Source organism: Amblyomma maculatum, chromosome 5 (assembly GCF_055883805.1).
Source record: "Amblyomma maculatum isolate TAMU_Amacu chromosome 5, ASM5588380v1, whole genome shotgun sequence".
NCBI classification, from domain to species: Eukaryota; Metazoa; Arthropoda; class Arachnida; order Ixodida; family Ixodidae; genus Amblyomma; species Amblyomma maculatum.
The window spans coordinates 41,395,770-41,408,069 of record NC_139348.1 but is presented as its reverse complement, the minus strand read 5'-3'; the positions used below and the strand labels follow the sequence as shown (position 1 = coordinate 41,408,069).

Sequence of the window (12,300 nt, the reverse complement as noted above, 5' to 3'; positions counted from 1 at the left end):
TTCATTCTTGATAACCTTATACTGCGTCACGGTGCACCCCAGGAATTACTTAGTGACCGTGACCGCATATTTTTGTCTGATGTCGTAGAAGCCCTTCTTCAGGCGTACAGTGTTGTTCATCGTACGACGTCTTCCTACCATCCCCAGACAAATGAAATGGTCGAGCGATTTAATCGGACCCTAGGAGACATGATGGCTATGTATGTTTCATCCACCAACTCAAATAGGGACCGTGTGTTACCATTCATGACCTAAGCCTACTACTCTGCTACGCAAGCGGCAACCGGTTTCTCGCTTTATTTCCTTCTGTACAGCCGGGAACCTTCTTGCACAATGGACACCATCCTACCCTACCGTCCTGACGCCTCCGAAATTTCTCAAGCCGCTGCCTATGCCCAAGAGTGCCGTCAGATCGCAGTCAAATCACAGCTCGAAATCAGTACCATCAGAAAAACAACCACGCAGGATCCTCATGTCTGCCGCCTGCTTATCGTCCAGACTCGTTTGTGTGGCTATGGATGTACTCTTCTACTTTAGGCCAGTCGCCCAAGTTTCTGAGTCGATACCAGGGACCCTATCGTGTGCTTAAGCAAACTTCTCCGGTTAATCACCTTATAGAGCCCCTCACACCACAACCGATCACCGCCGAAAAGGACGTGAAATTGTCCACCTTGACCGCCTCAAACCGTACTATGACCGTGTCATCGTGACCTCGGCTTAATCCGCCAGGATGGTACCTTTCACAAGGGGGAGTATTGTAAGAGAGATGCATGACCTGTTAAAAGGAAAAAGAAAAGAAAATCTGAGACGTCGCGCGCCAACAACCATACAGAAGTGAAGACAACAAAGCGGACGAAGCTCAAACTGTCGCTGCGAACGCTGGCTTTCGTAGCTGCTACGTAGGATAAATATATTGCTGTGCGAACCATATAAACCGCTTCATTATAATTCTATCAGTTCAGTTCAGTCGTTGAGACGTGTCCGACTCTTCGTGACCCTATGGACCATATCACGCCATGCTTTCCGGTCTCTCACTATCTTCCTAACATCACGTAACTTCATCTGCAGCGCCTCGAGGATGCCATCTAACCACCGCGTTCGCTACCTACCCCTTCTCCGGCGACCTTCTACCTTTCTCAATGTCAAATCTTTCTCCAGCGACTCCTCTCTACTCATCAGATGACCAAAGTTGCTGAGCTTTAACTTTAGAATACGACCCTCCAATGAGCAGTCAGGGTTTATGGTCGACCATATTGACTGATTTCATCTTCGGGCAGTCCAAGGAACTCTCAAGAGTCTCCGCCAACACCACAATTCAAACGCGTCAATTCTTCGGCGGTCAGCCTTCATTGCAGTCCAACTCTCGCATCCATGCATCACAACTGGAAAGACCATAGCACGAGTTATACGGATCTTGGTTGGCAGACTAATGTCTCTTCTCTTTACTAGGCGGTCAAGGCTACCCATGGCTCTCTTTCCCAGAAGCAGGCGTCTCCTAATTTCATGGCTGCAGTCTCCTTCCGGGGTAATCTTGGAGCCCAAGAAGAGAAAATCTGTCACAGCTTCCACTTCTTGTCCCTTGATGCTCCAGGACTTGATAGGGCAAGACGCCATGATCTTTGTCTTTTTAATGTTCAGTTTAAGCCCAAACTTCTCACTCTTCAGAAGTCTCTTAACTTCCACTTCACTTTCTGCCATTAAAGTGGTATCATCCGCACATCTAAGGTTGTTGATACGTTTTCCAGCAATCTTCACTCCAGCTGAAGACTCGTCCAGACCGGCCTTCCTCATGATGCACTCTGCATACAGGTTAAGTAGGCAGGGCGACAGTATGTAGCCTTGCCTCACTCCTTTCTCAATCGGAAACCAATCAGTAAGACTATAATTATATAGATATAAATAAATTCAGATGACCGACAGGTTCGCATTTTGCGCATCCACACAGCAATATATATATATATATATATATATATATATATATATATATATATATATATTGCTGTGTGGATGCGGAAAATGCTAAACTGTCGATCATCTGAATTTATATATATATATATATATATATATATATATATATATATATATATATATATATATAAAAGTGAAAAATTGCTTCATACTGTTTCCAAGTTTATTTGTAGTCGACGTTTCGGCAGGAGCCCTGCCTTTCTCAAGACTTGAGAAAGGCAGGGCTCCTGCCGAAACGTCGACTACAAATAAACTTGGAAACAGTATGAAGCAATTTTTCACTTTTATGTAACCTCTAGCAACCAAGTACGTCTATTTACTTATCCTATATATATATATATATATATATATATATATATATATATATATATGCTCAATTTTCTCCATTTTATACTTCCTTATATCGGCCACCTTGCGCTTATTGATCAGCTTTGATATCTCGGCCAATTATATCTGGTCTGTTGGATTAGAAGCTTTCATACTCTGGTGTTTCTTGATCAAAATCATCGTCACCTTCGACAGCTTAGCGGTATCCTCTCTGACTATCCTACCGCCTACTTCTACCGCGCACTCAGTAATGTTATCTCTGAAATTACTATCCATTGCTTCTAGGGTACGTAATGTCGTCATCCTTGGTTAGAGCTGAATATCTATTCTGTAGCGAGATCCTGAACTCTGCTGCCCTCCCCCTTACCGCTAATTCGTTGATGGGTTTCTTTCTTACTAATCTGCTGCGTTCCTTTTTCAGATTTAGGCTAATTCGGAACCTTACCATCCTGTGGTCACTGCATCGCACATTCCCGATTACCTCTACATCTTGCATAATGGCAGGGGTTGAACACATTATGAAGTCAATTTCATTTTTAGTCTCCCCGTTAGGACTTTTCCATGTCTATTTGCGGTTGTTCCGTTTGCTGAAGAAGGTATTCATGATTCTTAAGTTATTGCGCTCTGCAAATTAAACTATTAACTCCCCCGGCTATTCCTAGAATCAATGCCATAGTCACCTACTGCGTGGTCTCCTGCCTGCTTTTTCCCTACCTTGGCATTGACGTCGCCCATTAGTACAGCATACTGCGTCTTTACTTTTCGCATTGCCGATTCTACATCTTCGTAGGAGCTTTCAACTGTCTGGTCACCATAACTACATGTAGGTGCATAGGCCTGTACAACCTTCAGTTTATACCGCTTATTAAGACTAATTACGATGTCTACCGCCCTCTCATTATTACTATAAAATTCATCTATATTGCCCGCTATATGCTTATTGACCAAGAAATCTGCTCCTAGTTGTCGCCTATCTGGTAAACCTCGATAACACAGTACATGCCCATCCTTCAGTACAGTATATGCCTCATTCGGCCTCCTAACCTCACTAAGCCCTATTATATCCCATTTCATACCCTCTAGTTCCTTTACAGCACTGCTAAACTAGCTTGACTAGCTAGGATTCTAGCGTGAAACGCTACCAGGGTCAGTTTCCAATGGCGGCCTGTCCCGCCGATGTTTCCTTCATTTAAGGACAGCGGTGTGATAGCGGCGTCCCTATGTTATCGCTCGTTGACGAGCCACTGACATCAGTTTCTTTTTTTTCGGCCTTAACGAAACTTCGCGCCGCAAAAGGAGTGGATGCACGACTATGAGAAGGACGTTTTTCAACTCTGCGATGAGAAAGGCTAAACGTTTTTATGGTATCAGGACAATGGGGTGGGTACAGTGTAAAGAAGACAAAGAACAGAAAACGCTGCGGCATCGCCATCACTTGTCTCCGGCGCCCATCTCGCTCGCGCTGAAGCTGTGCCCTGCGGCTGGTAATTCGACCCTGCTGTGCCCAAAGTACTGCCAGCGCTAGACGTTCCAACCAACCATTAATTAAATCCACATTTCACTTGGTGGAGGTCAATCTGAGGTTCCCAGTACCCATCTCGCCCTGGAACTTCGCAGCAGAACATTGACTACCCCAATGACGGAGCCGACTTCATTGCACCTGCCTCCGCCCGTCACCTGCACAGGTGCGCTTCGTCAACGGGACCCGGCTACCTTCAGTGGAAGCAGCGATGACGACGTCGACGATTGGCTGACCACTTACGAACGGGTCAGCCGTCACAATAACTCGGACGACAACCGTAAGCTCAACAATGTAATCTTTTACTTGAGCGACGTCGCTAATCTGTGGTTTCGAAACCACGAGTCGGACTTTGCCACCTGGCCGAATTTCAAGACGAAATTTTCTGATGTCTTTGGCCGCCCCGCCGTCCGAAAATTCCTCGCGGAACAGCGTCTTCGATCGCGACTACAGCTGCCCGGTGAAACGTTCACCAGTTATATTGAGGACATTGTTGATTTGTGTCGCCGCGTTGACCCGACCATGACCGAGGCCGTTAAGATACGTCATGTCCTCACAGGAATTGATGCCGGCGCTTTCAACATGCTTATCGCCAAAGGCCCCAATACGGTCAAGGAAATCTACGACCTCTGTCAAAGCTACGACGAACTCCGCAAGGAGCGTGCTTTGATTCGCCGGCCTCATGCATCACTCGCTGGATTAGCCGCGGAGAGGGAGTCATCTAGCCTCTCTGAAGACATCAAGGCTTTTGTACGTCAGGAGGTCGCGCGACAACTGTCCCTGCAGCCATAGGTTAAGGAGTCGTCAACAACTGGCCTTGTTCCGAAGCTTCGCCATGCAATCCAGCAGCATGTATCTGAAGTCCTCCCTAATCCTGTTCCTCAATCAGCTCCGGTCGCACCCTCAATGCCGTTACTCAAGCCCACAGTTTCATCGTCCGGCGTTGCGCCACTGAGCTACGCTCCAGCATTCGCGCCGGCTCCTCCTCAAGTATTGCGTCGCACGTATGCCGAAGTCACTTCAAGTTCACCTCCTGAGCCAGCATATGCCTATGCTTCGCCCCCCATGCGGTCCGCACCAACAGCTTTTGCTCCCCCCTTTCGTCAGACACCATCTCCATGGCGCACTGCAGACAACAGGCCTATTTGCTACCACTGCGGCATCCCTGGACACACTACACGCTACTGCCGGCGCCGAATAAATATGGCCTTTGCTGCACGGCCTGCGCCACCTTATTTGGCCCCCCAGTCCCATCGGGTCCTCCAACCGCACCCCTTGATCCTCCGGACTTCCTGCCTCGTCGTTCGCCATCACCACGTCGCCGCTCCATTTCGCCAATGCGCCGACGACCCGTTACCCAGCCGGAAAACTAAACGCCGCAGTTCGCGAGGCACGAACTGCGTATTCGACAGAAATTCAAAGTCCTCGTCTTAATCCCGCGAGTGTTATTGCTGTCATCGTTGAACGTGTTCATACTCTTGCGCTCGTCGACACCGGTGCCTCTGTATCAGTTATCAGCCAAAAACTCTGCCGCTCCATCCGAAAGGTGACTACGCCTCTCGAGGGACTATTGCTTCGTACCGCATCCGCTCATAGTATACAGCCGACAGCTATCTGCACTGCTCGCGTCGTCATTGCTGCAGCCTTGTACATCATCGAATTCGTCGTTCTCCCCACATGTTCTCATGACGTCATTCTCGGCTGGGATTTCCTGTCCCAGCATCATGCTATCATTGACTGCGCCAGTCCTCAAGTAGAGCTCATGTCGCGACGCTTATGCCTTTTTCTTTTTTTAGTATGCGCTCGGCATTGAGTAAAGACACTCTTCTAAATATTTAAACGATGTATGTCCAACAGGATCTTCGGTCACTACTTATAAGTAGACACAATTTTTTAGCATTTACCGCACCCCGCTACCTACTTTAAACCGATGATTCCTTCCCTGGCTGTTGAATAGTACTTTACGTTCCTGTATACTAAATAATCCAGGGTCCTGATTTTGCCTCTCTAGGTCAAAATTCATCTTTCGATACTATTCCCCTGAGTTATTTAGGAATGCAATGCCATCAGCGAATCCCAAATTACTGAGGTATCCCTCTGTTTGTTAATATAGCTATCTTCCAGGCAACTGCCTATGTCACAGGAGTGAGGTTCCGAAGGAGTACGTACGATATTGAGGGGACAAAAAGCATCAAATTGACCATGTTCTGAATATGTGCATATCATCATCATCATCATCATCATCATCAGCCTGATTATACCCACTGCAGGGCGAAGGCCTCTCCCATATTTCTCCATTTAACCCGGTACTGTGCTAGCTGCATCCACTTGACCCCTGCGAACTTCTTAATCTCATCCGCCCACCTAACTTTCTGCCCTACCATTTTTCGTTCCATAGCCCTCTGGGTTGTCCTCAACTTAAGTAGAACTCTCTTGGTTAGCCTCCACGTTTCAGCCCCATAGGTGAGTCAGGCAAGATGCAACTGTTGTATACTTTCCTCTTGAGCGATACCGGTAACCTGCTAGTCATAATCTGCGAGTGCTTGCCAAATGCGCTCCATCCCAATCTTATTCTTCTTGTTATTTCCTTTTCATGGTCCGGATCTGCGGTTACTACCTGTCCTAAGTAGACATATTCGCCTACTACTTCCAGTATTTCGCTACCTAATGTAAACTGCTGTTCCTTCCCGAGGCTGTTGAACATTACCTTAGTCTTCTGCATATTGATTTTCAAGCCTACCTTTCTACTTTTTCTGTCTAGGTCATCAACCATTATTTGCAGTTCATCCCCCGAGTTGCTTAGCAAGGCAATGTCATCAGCAAATCGCAGATTACTGAGGTATTCTCCATCTACCCTTATCCCTAACTGCTCCCATTCCAAGTCTCTGAATACTTCCTCTAAACAAGCTGTGAATAGTACTGGGGAGATTGTCTCTCCTTGCCTAACACCTTTCTTTATGGGAATTTTGTTACTTTCTTTATGCAGAACTATGGTTGCTGTGCAGCCACTATATATATCTTCCAGCACTTTCACGTACGGCTCGTCTACCCCCTGATTTCGCAATGCCTGCATCACCGCCGAGGTTTCAACTGAGTCGAATGCTTTTTCGTAATCAATGAATGCTATGTACAAGGGCTGGTTATATTCCGAGTATTTTTCTATCACCTGATTGATGATATGGCTATGATCGATAGTAGAGTACCGTTTCCGAAACCCTGCTTGATCCTTTGCTTGATTGCAGTCTAAGGTTGTCCTGATTCTATTAGCGATTACCTTAGTAAATACCCTATACGTAACAGACAGTAAGCTGATTGGTCTGTAATTTTTAAGGTTCTTAGAGTCCCCTTTCTTATGAATGAGGATAACGTTTGCGTTCTTCCATGGTTCCGGTACCGTCGATGACACCAGGCACTGCGTATACAGGGTGGCCAGTTTTTCTAGCACGATATCCCCCCCGTCCTACAGCAAATCTGTAGTTATCTGATCCTCTCCAGGTGATTTCCCCCTTTTCATAGTTTCTAGTGCTTTCTTGACCTCGTCCTTCGTCACTGGTGGAACGTATGTGCATATCAAACAAACATTAAGCACTGAATTTGGGTTCGCCGCTAACTGTGCTTCCAGGTCCGGTTTTGGTGCTCTGTCGCCCTTGCGCACTTCGCACGAGCTCGATTCAGTGAACCACTGTTACCCGTCTTGCGTCCTTTTTTTCTATTTTAACTCTTTCGTTACCGTGAGAAAATGGCCTTTTAGGTCTCGGAAAATATTTTGCCATTACAAATAGTACTGCAGCACACGTTGCAGCACAAGACATTGCACATAATTGGATGCTCTTACCAAAAACTTAAGCTACAGAGGAAATACTTAAGTAATGATCTCACAAAAGAATCAAAAATTGTCATTTTTATGGCGAGATCACCAAAATCAGATAGAAAAGATGCGATATCTACAGATGCATTTCTAACAAAGAAAATTTAGATTATAGATTTTGACGATCAATGACCCGGGAACGCTATGTAAAAAAAAAATATATCTATACAGCGCCGTTCTTCAGCTACACCAAAAAACTAAAGGTGGAAACAACCTTCTTTTTCTCGTGCCATGCAGTGAAGCAGGTCCTAGTTTTCTTGAGGCACCAAACCGAAGCCGCTGCAAACTGGCTGTAAAGTCTTGAGGAAGAAACAGCGCACTCTTGAGAGATGGATAAAGAAAGAAACGACAAAACAGCGCTGATGTTTCTTTTTAGTGCGTAGCCCTACTAGCCGCAATCACGGATTATGCCCATGTCTGTCCGAAGCCGCTCACTCGCTCCCTCTCTCTCTGTCTTCGTGAACTTGAAGTGGAAGAGAAGTTTGTGACGGGCGCGTCACCCGGCTCAGCGTCGAGGAGGCGGTGCGGCCGCACAGCTGCAGCAGGAGCCTCTCTCTCTCTGTTCCTCTTCTCGTTAACTTGCTGAGGAGAAAGAGAAGGTGGCGACGCCCACATCAAGAGAGGGGGGCGTGTCAAAGTTGCAGACGTCGCAGTCGTCACCGGGCAGCGTTTTCGAAGCGTGTGTTACTCCGAACTGAGCAGTCATGTGTCGCTCGCGCGTCCTGAACTTCGGCATCCCTCCCCTTGCAACAGTCACTCCTCATCCTTAACGGACAGCAGACGTGTATGTGCGGTGCTCCCTGCTCCGAGCCGCTCGCCGCGTCGTGAAGCAGCTTGTGCTTACACCCGCGCCTTAACTGGCGCTCGCATTCAAGAGCATTAATTCCCTGCCCTTGGATTACCTTTCTTGGTCACGGAGGCCTTTTTTCCCTGCTCAGAATGGGTTGAAGCCGAGACTGTAGAGCATGCTTTGCTCATGCCCCACATTCTACTCAATTGAAACCCATGGCAGCGACCACATCCCGACCTACCTTACCATTACTGGCAATGTTACATCTTCCTCAGCACCACGTATGCGCTACATTGACTGGAAAGTTTTCAAGGAAATTATGGAAGATGCTCCCGTTGAAGGATTTCACACGGGTATCGAAGGAAAATATAAGGAGGTTAAGGAAAGAGCAACCAGCTTCTTCAACACTGTGGCAAACTACATCTATTTTTATACTGAATTACAGCGACTGCGATCTCTACGGCGTCGAGCAGAGCGTAGATACCGTCGAACGAAGTCGCACCTAGACCTTCGGTATGCCAGACGCATACAAAAGAAGATCCAGCGCAGAATTCAAACACTTGAGACACAAATCTGGCGGACTACTTTCGCAACACTGGACCCACGGAAGTCCTTGTCACAAGTTTCGAATGTGATTCGCGGCCTCCGAACATGTCCTCAACAGTGCTACCAGTTCAAATCCCTCGCGCTGCCCCATGCGACGCAGCGAGATTGATGTATCTGAAGACTTCTATGCTAAGATGACTGGCCTCCCAAACCCACCAGCAGCGGAGTACTGTTGTGATGTTCCCCCGCCGAGGAATTCCCATATGAATCTGTTATTTTTTTTTAGAAGAACTGGACACCCCGCTAGCTTGTTGCATGCGGTCGTCATTGCTGGGCCCGACGATGTGACGAACGCCATGCTTACCAACCTCGGCCAGGAGGTTCGGCGGGCTCTTTTGGACCTTTACAACAAGTCATGATGCGATGGCACAGTTCCCAATGACTGGAAGATCAGCAGGTGCATTCCACTGCTGAAACCCGAGAAATCACCCCTCGAGCTTTCATCATATCGTCCGATAGCACTTGCCAGCTGTGTCGGCAAAGTTATGGAACGAATGCTGCTCACGCGCATTGAGTGGTACTTGGAGAGATACCAAGTTTATCCAGGATTTGTGTCCGGTTTTCGACGTGGCCGTTCGTCTACGACAACGTGGTTGACCTGGTTACATCCGTACAGGTGCAAAAAAAAATTAAAAAGATTGAGTGCGGCGTTGTTTTTGGACACTAAGGACGCCTACGACAACGTAATACACCAGACTATTATGGAAGCATTGCAAACCGCTGAAACTGGAGGCCGTATGTTCTGCTGGATACGCGATTATTTATCAGAGAAGTCGCTATTTATCCAGGCTCAGTACAGATCAACCTCTTTACACCGGTGCTCAAGCGGAGTCCCATAGGGTGGGGTGTTGAGCCCAACCCTGTTCAACCTCGCTCTCATCGGCCTGATCGATTTGCCGCCACAATCTGCTCAGTTGTCCATCTATGCCGATGACATCTGCACTTGGGCGTCAAGTGTGACTCGTCCCCAAGTCCGTGCGAGACTTCAAAGGGCAGCATGAGTCGTGACGCGTTACCTACATTTTCAGGGCCTTAACATTTCAAGTGAGAAATGCTCTCTTGTGGCCTTCACACGAAAATAAATGTCACAATATACCATATATATAAACAGAAAAGTCATCCCCTATACAAAGCAATCGCTTCCTAGAAGATGTCATCGACAGAAATCTGTCGTGGAGCCCACATCTGAATGAAATTAAAAAGAGATGAATAGATTTCTTGTCTTGATACCATTAGTTCATTCCTTTGAAAGCGTCTCCGAAGCTCAGGAATATCCATGATTTCACCGACCTCAGCGTATCCAGCACTGCGTTATTGCTTAAAGATTTTCAGACTAAATTGATTTCATTGTCGAGTAAGGTATGCCGTCATTTCCGGAGGCTTCCTGCCTCAGATTTCCATCAAAAATATACGTAACAATATTTAATGCTTAGTGCGAAGGCTTACATTGGAATCGCCAGTAATTCACTGCACTGTTCGCTTCTCTACCGCGCTCTTGATGAAGGCAACTATCAAAAATTGTCTGCCTCGGAACTCACGGTTTGTTATACAAGCATCGCACGAATGGCATGAGATCGGCGCATTATAGCAATTTGTCTCATTTTCTGCACAGACTACGCGAAGCCTTGCAAGAGAATGAGTCCTACGGAAATCGGCGTAAATACGACCACCCTCTTTATTGGCGGGTAAGCTTTCGACGGTATTTTATCCACAGTAGGTTGCGCATTTAACTAGCTGTACCTTTCGACGCACATTAACCTGAAACCCTAGCCGATTTTCAAGATAGGAATTTATAGATAGGTTCTATCCGAAAGAAAACTTCTCTGCTAGGTAAATTTGTAACAAACGAGCAATATTTCATTAGCGTCCACCCAAACGTAGTCACGCGTCTAAAAAAAAACTATACAGCTTTCAAATAGACAAATAGTTTGTAAAATTGACCCTAGTCCAAGGTTCCAACCCGAGAGCTGTTCTCGTTAGCAGTATGCATGGCTGCGCTTGAGTGGACACTCAATAAATTCACTAAAATACTTTAGCCCTTTCAATAGCCGCAAACAAGAAAGCCAAAACGATAGGACACCATTTCATCCTAACTCTAAATTCTGTGCATAGAAATACAATGCGTTCAGTGCATAGAAAAGAAGCATCAAATCTAGCATTTGTGCTTTGCTTTGCTTGTTATGGGCACAAAGTAACATCGCAAAGCACATGAAGCAGTAGATATATATCGCCATTCTCTTAGCAGTTAATCTTCCCCTTGAGCAACAAAAATGTGTACGTTTTCATACTGTACATGCATGTTACATTCCAGGTTTGCAACTACAGCTTCGGGACTCAGTTACCTCACCTACATCCTTGCCAAGCATCAGGATGTTCAAGAGAAGGTGCGGGAGGAAGTGAAGTCTGTCAAGGAACGATATGTAAGTTCCAACGCAATGTGTAGTACAGGCTGTTTCGAGCGGGCTAGAACGAATGCCAAGAATACGAAAAGAATATCCTCAAAAATAGTGTTTCAAATAGCGAGCCCGACCACGGCGGCTGCGTTTCGATGGAGGCGAAACGAAGTGGCGTCCGTGTGCTGTGCGATGTCAGCGCACGTCAAAGATCCCCAGGTGGTCGAAATTACTCTGTAGCCCTCAACTATAATTCCTCTTTCTCTCTTTCCACATTGGCGCCCATGCATTTGGCGTCATCGCCGTCGGCGTCGCCGTTGTCCCTCGTAACCAGATCCGCAGGCAACGTGTTGTTCTAGCTGCGCTCGCTCCTGGCGCCAATTCTCTCGCACGCTTTAGCCGAAACGCATAGCCGCCGCCGTTCGCCACTGGTCCGTCTGCCGGCGGCTGCGTTTTGAAGAAGGCGAAACGAAGATGCGTCCATGCGCTCTGCGTTGTCATTGCACGTTAAAGATCCCTAGGTGGTCGATATTACTCCGGAACCCTCCATCACGGCGCCCCTCTCTCGCTCTCTCTCTCGCCGCTTTTACTCCTACCTTCCTCCCTCGTTTGCGGAGCGGTTCAGGTGGGCACAAACAAATATGACAGATACTGCACCTTTCCTTTCCTGTGAACGAAATATATTATTATTATTATTATTATTATTATTATTATTATTATTATTATTATTATTATTATTATTATTATTATTATTATATACCGTAAAGGAAAGGCACAGTATTTGTAACACCTACAGATCAAATGTCAACATCAATGGCTGCACAGCGAT

The 12,300-nt window shown here is 46.6% G+C and overlaps 1 pseudogene across 1 annotated transcript in view; it reads left to right on the top strand.

The window, feature by feature from the left end:
- The window catches only part of LOC146188139 (cytochrome P450 3A28-like), a 57,391-nt pseudogene that overhangs the window by 24,975 nt on the left and 20,116 nt on the right, over nt 1-12,300 (top strand). Inside the window, exons 8-9 of the transcript XR_014707719.1 lie at nt 10,691-10,763; nt 11,390-11,498. The product of XR_014707719.1 is annotated as a cytochrome P450 3A28-like (transcript). The remainder of the gene's footprint in view (nt 1-10,690; nt 10,764-11,389; nt 11,499-12,300) is intronic.